This window comes from Labrus bergylta, chromosome 7 (genome assembly GCF_963930695.1).
Source record: "Labrus bergylta chromosome 7, fLabBer1.1, whole genome shotgun sequence".
NCBI classification, from domain to species: domain Eukaryota; kingdom Metazoa; phylum Chordata; class Actinopteri; order Labriformes; family Labridae; genus Labrus; species Labrus bergylta.
In genome coordinates, this window is record NC_089201.1 from 15745538 (window position 1) to 15755726 (window position 10189).

Genomic DNA, 10189 nt, shown 5'->3' on the forward strand with positions numbered 1-10189 from the left:
GTCACGATGTTGAAGTGAACGGAGCTCCGAACGATGACGCACTCATGCACGAGCCCATCCAACACATAAACCAGTGCAGGTACAGATACATCAACTGACCCGGGAGAGTATGAAGAGCCTCTTTTTTAATTTAATACAAGGCAATTTACAAAGCAAAGATATTTATAATGGAAGGATTTAGAGAACAAAGGTCGAACCATGAAACAAAATTCAGATGTTGATGTGCTCCTCAGGTGTGTTCCTCTTGTGTTTTGGAGCTCTACAGTTTCCACCCTGATGTAGAGCATTTCCTGTCGGAGAAACAGATCTAAAATATGAAATATAAATAAAGGTTTTAACTGAGATAACTGAGATTCTGATACTCCATCTCCCCATCTTGCTCACAGATGCAGCATGGATTCTGTTTGCATCATCGTTTAAAGTTAACGGGGGTCAGGGCAGGGCAGTTGATCCTTCCCTTGACCTTTTCTCATCTCATTAAAATGGGTCAAATATGACAAATATCCTATTTTTTCTTCCAGCTATTGTTTACAACATGCAGCAACAACACAAAGCTATTTCTGTGCAGTATAATGTGCATGCTGTCCAAGGTGAAAATCTTTGTTTTACATTAGCAGCTAAACCCCAGCTGTAAGTCAATTTAACAGCTGGGTTTAAATCCCATTAAGAGTTTACAATGCAGGTGTATTTTACTGCCTTCTCTCAGGGCGAGGCAACCAAGCCTGATCTGACCAGGACCCTGGATATTTGAAAGAAACTCCCTCACTCCCTCACTTCTATCTTCCTGCTCAGGTGATCAGCTGATTATGAGCGTTAATGCTTTAATTACTTAACCAACCAGATTCTGACATGACCTCTATTAACAATCATTCTGCAGCTGTAATATTTTAAAATACGAGGGGTAGGCCTATATATCCTGCTGTTGGCCTTGTTACTCCTACAAGTACCTGAAGGCATCACGATGGAGTCACATTTCTCCTCTTCTACACTTGTAAATTGAATAATTGTTCACTCATAATTAAGTTCCCTGATTTCATTTTTTCTAAGTAAATTGGTTTGGGAGGGAAGACATACAGCAAAGGGCCAAAGCCGGGATTTGTGCCAGCGACAATTTGCCACCTTAGCTAGCTAACAATTCACCTGCAGCAAAAATCAAATATTAGCAAACAAACAAAAGAGAAACATTGTTTTTTTTATGACTTCATTAACACATCCTTTTCGTTTTCAAGGTAAAACCATCTTTAAGATTGGGATGGTCTGATTTTTAAAGCCGTGACACATTAACAACTGACATGGGATAGAACCAATCACAAAAAAGAATGCGGGACATAACGTTTGGATTAATTTGATTGGATCGTTGGCTTCGACAAAGCTTTTTAATAAGTAGAAAATGAGTAAACACCCCTGATTGCAGGATGAGTCATCACACATTTGAAACGCTTTACAGGAAAATTAAGAGTTGCTTTGCTGTAAAATTACTCAGATAAAGCTTTATTGAAGATATTTGGCAGATAAATTAACATTTAACACAGGAAAAGTGGATTTACACTGGGAAAATGTATTTTTCATTTCATGCTCAACTTAAAGTGTAAAAGCTGTTCATGTCTTCTTAGAGCCAAGCGTTTCTAAAAGCTGCCAACTCCCGTCTTCCTGGTATGTTGATGCTGACAGAGCAGATTTCACACCTCGGTTTGGCCATGGCCTCCAGTAACACAGCAAATATTGTCACATGAACTCATATTTCAGTCATTCGCTGAAATAAAAGCAGCCATGGTGAAAAACAAGACCAATGCCAGTTCTCCACTGGGGCCTGAGAGAATGTGCTGCTCATGATTATCTGGCTGAAGGTTATTTATCAACGTACAGATGGAAGCTAACCTCCTGACATGGGCATATAGTCGATGTCAGGACCCCGAAAGATCTGCAGCACTGAAGTCTTCTGAAGTCCACAGTCTCTCTGAATCCTGCACGCTATGCTTTCCTCTGTGGTCAGCCCTTTACAGCCACTGATGTTCTTTTTGTGTGACTTGACTGACACCAAGCCGTCATGACAAAAACCCAAGACCACTACAATTTACGCAGGATGTGGGGATGTGCTGGTTGGTTTGAGGATGTTGAGAGAAAAGCTGCTCTCGAAGCCACAGGAGGAGAACCGGGATGTCAAAGGTTCCATTTTTAATCACTGTTGTGGTGAACAGTCAAGGCCAGCTTGTATCCTGGTTGCATAATTTGTTTGTAAACAGCATTCCAAAATGTCTGAAAGCATACTCATAGTTATTGAGAAAGGAAAAGTTCTGCATTAAAATGAAAATCAAGTGATGACTCCCTTCCAAAGAGAAAGTGGTTCTGTAAACCCTTACAGACAATAGCTTTCTGGTTTGGGGCCTGTGTCCATTTCTCTGCTCTGGTTCAGATCGCTTTTAAAAATGTCACCAAGAAAATATGAAAACAATGTAATGGAATCCTGTCCTGGCAACAGCAGCAGCTCTAGATCTGGAAATTATACCCTAGAAAGACGAGCCCAACGCTGCTTAATAAGATCGGAGAGTGCACTGCAGGTCATGTTAGCTCGGCAGACCAAGGAGGAGACACTCCATACAGCCGGCTTGATTTAAAACACCGCCTGCTGCACGAGCTGTAAGCCGAACTAAAGACTCATAGACAGGTTTGTTGGAGGCGACATGTTTAATATCAACGGATGAGTCTGTTGCCTTCAGAGATTTAATCGGTAAAATACCCACAAACTGAAAATGACTTCAGTGTAATTAGAAATGTCCGAGTTGTTGTTCTGCCACAGCAACACTTAATAATCTCAACATTAATACGAGCATTGGCGCAAATAATGTACAGTAACGTTAAAGCAATACCTCAGTTTGTAATTCAGTAACTATTTACTATTTTTCAGTAACCTGTCCAACACTGGTGGTAAGTGACATTGACGAACACAGAGCTGTTACAAAAGTTCAACTTTTTCAAATGAGAGTGCTGGGAACACCGGGACAAAAACCCACACTAAATTGGTTTTGTATTGAAAATGGGCACTGCCAGCTCAAATGAACGACATGAACGGCCTGTAGGAATGAGAGAAAAACATTTTACAAGATATGGAACTTTTACCGAGTCAGCTGCATGTGGCAAAACAGCCTTGTTATTTAACCCTGAATCTAACCAGTCCCTTTGTACAATTATTTTTTGAAGACAGGGTGAGCCGATGTGGGAACGCAGCAGGAAATATTCAGGAAAATGGTGGGAGGGGATGATGACATTTACATCATGCAACATTCAGTAAAACATGATGTCCTCTCCTTTCATGTGTGAAAAAGGCTACAGTTTAGTCTGACTATATATACAAGGTGGGTGACAAGTTACCCTATCCCTGTTAATGTTCATTTAGTCGATTTATTTAGTTTTCTTTGCAGGTTTCTTTTTTTCATTTTGATCTTTTTATTGTCTTTTGTCCAGTCAACATTGTATTAACATTTATTGTACTGTTAGTTGTTGTCCTTTTAATTTCTATACATTTAAACAGCTTATGTTTGTTAACGTTAGAACTCAAGAAATACAAATTAAGCAAAAAAAAACAGCTGAAGTTCCGTTTTACGTCTTTCTTATTCCACTGAACAATGTTGTCATGTAGCTCTCAGTCTGCACATATAACCGCCATGCAGTGAGATAGCATATGCTAACAGCAGTATAGTGGGTTGGCTTGCTAACATGTCTTTTCTCTTCATCATCCTAAAACCCACAACCACAGTCAGTCAGTCAGCCGAACACTGAAGCTATAAACACCAAACTTATCCTCCTTCTACAATGGGAAGTTTTATTGTCTTCCTTAAAAAACGTCCTCAGTTCAATATTTAGATGATGATGTGATGATTCACATTACAGTCACATTATAATGAAACATTACGACCAGATTAGTCACATAAAGAGGAAACATTTACTCATTTAAATCATCTTCTGTGGAGGTCTGGGTTAAAGGTTTTGAATATTTTCATCCTCTTTTTTCCTCAGTAACGCTGAAACTATGAATTGAAATTAATTCTTTTTAAGTCATGTTTTCCATCTCTCTCCACTTCCTGGCTCGCCTTCATTAACATCTAAAAGATGTGCTTTGAAACCAAATATCTCCGATGGTTCAGACAGTGGCCTGCTTCCTCCACTGGGATTTCCTTTTAAGCCACTTTGGTGTCGTCAAAAAGACGTTTGGAATTCTCTCTTTGCTTCCTTGAAGCACAGTTCTGTGAACACATCACCTCGTTCTATACCACTGCTGATTGCAATTTCTGATCGATTTGTTGTTCAAGCAGTTTTCTACCTCTTGAGCTGCTCTCTCGACCGGAGGAACTTTCCCCCAGAACTGGGGTCTTTTTGAAGAACTACGTGCATTTCGATCGAATCTACCAGGGTATGAATTTAGTTCTGGGGTAAATAATCTACCCCGAAGACAGAATCTGCTCGGGGGTAGTACTTTCCAAAGGTCCAGGGACATTTGGGGCAGCGCCTGCAGCACTGAACATCTCTGATTGGTCAGGCTCTCGTAGCGTTAGGTAACGTCTGATTGGCCAGGCACTAGTAGAGTTAGCGCCATGTTTAACAACTGCAGCTGCAAGACCTTTGTTTAAATGTTCTCATCGTGATGCAAATCAATGTGTTTAAAGATGGACTCTGAGAAAAAGACGTATGACAAGTGGACCCCCAACGAGGTGCTGGCCTTTCTGACCATATGTGCTGAAGACAACATGCAGCGGGTGTTGGAGACGGCGACCCTTAATGACAAACTTAACATGAAAAAAACATTTATAGATTCATTTATTTTGGTTTAGAATGAAAAGTCATTGATTTCTAAAGCACTTTCTGAATAATTAAAAAGGGACTTCATATTAATCTGACTGCTTGTCTCCATTGATGAAAATGTAGACATGTGCATCGATGTGCATAATGATATTGAATTGAATGAAATTGAACGGATGCACAGCCTGAATGATGAGCATGTAGATCAATTTAAAATTATGAATCAAAGTTAAAAGGATGTGTTTGAATTTCAGTAAACAATAACATCATAAAGACCTAAAGCTATTTCATCATCACTCGCAAATTTCAGCAAGAAAGTGAGATTGTTCTTTTGAGCAACATGAGCTGTCAACAGCTCCTAAAATCTCTCCTCGGTGTGTTGCAGCCCCCGCTCTCAGCCGGTGTGACAGCCGCTTCCCCTCCCTCTGTGTCTCTAAGCCATTATCTCTCCGTGTGTTTGAAGAGACCAGACCGGTGCTCTTCCCAAAGCCCTCAGATGAAAGCTTTTGGCCTCGGGCCCCAAATACCAGCAGCCCCTGTGAACCTCTGGGTGTCTGCAGCGTTTGGAGGGGTGTAATTTCTGCAAGACAGCAACATTCAGTCCCAGAGCGGCGAGCAGAGCGAGGACCAGAGACACCACATGAAAGACGAAGTGATGACTGCTTGTGTGTTTGTGTTTGTGCGGTTTGACTAAAGAGCAAAGCGGTTGATTGTGTCGGTGTGAGCAGTCACACGCTCTCATTAGCGTTAAGTCATCATAGAGAGGATGGAGGGTCACAGAAGGTGTGTGAGGGAACAGATTAGAGAGGAAAGCTGAAACAGGAGAGTGAACTGCAGGGCTCTTTCCAACTTGATTAAAAGAAAGAATGTAAAGCGATGTTACCGTAGTGCACATTAAACAAACTAAATGGTAACTGAAGGGTACAGTTAGGATCATAAGTGAGTAAAAGCTCTCTCACCACCTCTTTAATTAACGGTTTCTAACATTTTCATGGAGAAATAACAAAGGATTTCCCCTCTCCTACACGGCATCCCTGGAGGAGTTTGCCTGTGTTGATGCATACCTGACTTGAAATAGCCGCTGTTTTCCGAAAGTGGATCCTTCCTGTTTAAACCCGCCGCGGTGCCTCCAGTTTCCTAAATCCTCTGGCCTGACACCTCAGTTTGTCCAACATGTCACACCAGGAAACCAAACGGGGAGAAACCAGGCTCAGAGCTGATGGAGGGGGCAGTCAGTCGGATTAAATCTGAAACAGACAACTCTGCAAGATATTACGCAATTTAAAGAAACTTTTAAACTGATAATTTATAGAGCCGGACCGATAAATCAGCCAGCCGATAATATCACTCGATATTAGCATATCAAGTCACATCTGCATTGGCGCCGATATGCATCGATCTTACTAGATTTATTCATCGGTGAAATAGCATTTCATTTTATTGTATAAGACTAGCCGTTCTCTTTCACCAGCAGAGGGCGCTATATGGATTACAACAAACAACATTACACCATGTCAAGTGGTGACAAGTTTTCGTTTTACATTCGTTTTACAAGTGTTTGAAAACTGCATTTGGGGGATCAATGTAATAAATATCTATATCAATCCATCTTGAAAGATCGAAGAAAGATATCGGCCGATATATCGGTATCAGATTTTTTTTTTCTCTCCCTAATATTGGTATTGGCCCCAAAAATCCCACATCGGTCAGGTCCTAATAAATATTGCATTAAATTCTGTCTTTTTAAGAGAGCTAGAAGGAAGAGTTTTCACCTTTTAAAATGTGTTATTTCCAATTATCCTAACTGAGAATCTTTGTCATACACAATCTTTACACAAAACACGCCTCGTAGCTCTCGAGATCTCGAGTGTAAAAAAAATCACCTTTTTATCAAAATGGTATAAACTAAGTGATATAATAAATATATAGACATCCATCCATCCATTTAACTCAGTTTTTCAGTGAAATGGAAACATTTTCAGTTTATTTACTTGAGATCTCGACTTATTTATCTCGGGACAACAACTCTGGATTTCCTGTGAGAACGAGTGAATGTGGAGAAAACTGCTGAAATAGACCAGTTTTCACGAGAAAACCAGCACTGTTTTCCTGAGATAACGCAGAAATAAGTCAAGATTTCAGAAACCAAACCATTATACGTCATCATGGGCAAACAGAGTTTAATCAAATGTACAGAAGTTTGTCCGCTTAGGGCTTCTGTAGAGTTAAGTGAGGAATGATTTGAATTTAATGTTTCTCTTGATATTCTTGAGCTGACAGCTAAACATCTAGTGCTCTAAAGCTTTTTCATTTCCTCCCTGACAGATTTTTTATATTTTGATATTCTTTATATCTGATTATTTATCATCAGTATTAATTTGAGCTCTTTAGTTTCATGTTTTTGTTCTCTGTTTTATGTAAAAGCAGCTCAATAATAATAAGATTAACCTTTGTGAAAAGAAAAAGGTTGTCTTAATTAAATTGAACCTCATTTCGAAGTGGTACTCAATGTCATTGGTAAATCCATTAAAACACAAGACCTTGAAATGATTTTACAAGATTTTTACACAATCGAGGACCGACATAAAGACTGCGTCAACAAAATTTTTCCTACAATGAATAGAAAATTGCCAGTGAGATTTCCCACATGATGCTTAAATGTAAATGAGTCGTCCAGCCGAATGCCAAGATATTTATACACTTTGACCCTTTCTTTACTGCTGCCATCGAGTGTGGATAACTGTAGACTGAGGAGGATGTTGGCTCAAAACGTCACTTAATAAATCCTTCAAACGGGAGCTTCTTGGTGTGCTGATCTTGTTTTGCTTTCCTGAACTGTACACTGTGAACATCAATATCTCTGGCTTTGGTGAAGATCATGTACCTTTGGCTGGAAATAAAACAAAAGTAGTGTAAGAGCTCGTAATAACTTTAAAATACAGCCACTTTTTATTTCTTTAAAATTAATTGAGGATGAATATTGTCGAAGTTAGAAAAAAGAGTTGAGAGTTAGGAGGATTATTTTGTCATGTTGCTGTCACAGAAAGAATCAAAGCTCTAACCAATAAATAATGAAATATTGGAAACATTTAACTGGCAGACAACAGGAAATGAACCATAAAATGCTGAAGTGTCAGGGAGCGGGACATAGAAAGGAAACAATCGTCCCTTTGTTGAACAGCCTGTCAGTTCCTTTCAGAATGGAGGAATAAGAAGACAGAGACGTGAAGAAAGCTGTCATCAGGCCCCTCAACATTTTGACCACCAGCGACTCCCGAGGGGAAAACAGCTGGTGGAAACAACATGAGCTCATCTGACAACTGTTGTCTTACATGATAATTACTTGCTTTTTACTAATGGAGAACAAAAGGTGACGTCATCTAGGGGAACAGCCGTTCCCCCCCTCTGGAATACAGCCGCTGTGCTGTAACATAAACACACATTTAAAGAGTGTCCTCCATTTCTTCAGCTGCAAAGTGTCACTAAAGCCGTTTTAACAAATATCTGAATCATTTCAGGAGGATATTCTCCAGATTTGATGAGACAACTGCATTGAACTGGTTCCACAACTACTTGACTAACAGAACCCAAGCAATAGTTGTGGATAATGTAAAGTCCCCCTTCATGGAGGTCAACAAAGGAGTACCTCAGGGATCTATCCTTGGACAAATTCTATTTACAATGTATATAAATAGCATCGCAGAAAATATTGAAAACTGTAAAATTCACCTGTATGCTGACGATGCAATATTATATGCCATTGTGCCCTCCAATACTCAAGCCCTTTCATTGCTACAGACCGATTTTAACTATTTCCAGCAAACTCTTGTTCATCTTAAATTGAAACTGAACCCCGAAAAAACTAAATATATGATCTTCTCAAGACAGAATGTTGAACCCATTAATGCCACATTGTCAACAGTAGACAATGTAAACATTGAGTGTGTTCAACAGTTTAAATATTTAGGTATCTGGTTAAATCATGATTTGTTGTATAGGTCTCACATTTCTTGTTTTTCTGGAAAAATAAGACCGCAACTTGGTTTTCTGTATCGGAACAAATCCTGCCTAACCGTGCATAATAGAAAAAAGATTGTCCAGGCTACAATACTGCCCGTTTTGGAATATGGAGACACACTCTACATACACGCATCTGCTTCTGTCTTGAAGCCTTTAGATGCCTTATACCACAGTGCTCTTCGCTTTATCACAGGCAACAGATTTCGAACTCATCATTGTGACCTTTAGCGTTCTGTAGGCTGGTCCTCGTTGGGTCAACGAAGAAAGCAGCACAGTATTTTGTTTATTTACAAGGCACTCATAGGTAAACTGCCTTCTTACCTTACCACTCTCCTGTCCATAAACATTTCGAGCTATTCAACAAGGTCTCAAAACTGGATAACTTTGAAAACACAGAGGTTTAGAACTGAATGGGGAAAGACTGCCTTTAGTGTTGCTGCACCCATTATATAGAATGACCTTAGAGAGGATAGCTCAGTTGCCCTCTCTTGTTTCATACAGCGTGTTTAAAGATCTTGTGTCCAAACTACCTCAAGAAGGAAATTGCAACTGTTTCACAATGTAAATTCATTTAAATGGACATGGTTTACATGTGTGAATATGTGTTTCAGTGTCTAGATGCTATTATTGTTAACTGTTGATATGTTTATATTTGTGCTGTTTCTATTTTTGTATTGCTGCAGGGCACCCCTGGAAAAGAAACCTCTTTGTCAGTGGGTCCTCCCTGCTAAAATAAAGGATTAAAAAAAAAATGATTATGATGACAATGGTTTGGATATTATTGATGATGATGATGACGGTTTGTTTGATAGCAATGGTTTCAAAGATGGCTTCTATACTGATTAGAGCTCTCAAGAACTGCCCTCGATGTTGTGTTTTGCCTCCGGTCACTTCCTGTCAGCACCCGTGTGTCCAATCCGACTCAAAGCTGATCGTTTGCACTTACTGACATTGTTTCCTCTTTTCTAGATCCTTGCTTGTATTGTACTTACTCTCTGATGTACGTCACTTTGGATAAAAGAATGCTAAGCGAATTGTAGAATTGTACAGTAGTAGCTCCGCCTGGAAATATCCTGAGATTTTCAGGAGATTTCTGCAAGTGTGAAAGCCCTTTAAATTGAGTTTATTTCAGTATGTTGTGTGTTTTAAAGCTTACCGTGAAGGACTTGAGAGTGTGACCTTCAGACTGTAATGACAGTGAAGGGGACACGGCGTCCTCGGCTGAAGGTAAGATTGAACAAAGAGAGATTAGGCCCCCTGGGTGTTGAAATGCTAAACAGGCAAAAACGACCCTCTGTGCTTTCTCCTCTTTTGATCTTGCACCTTTTTAAATGGAAAACAGCTCCAATTCATTCATCCAAATAATAAATATTAT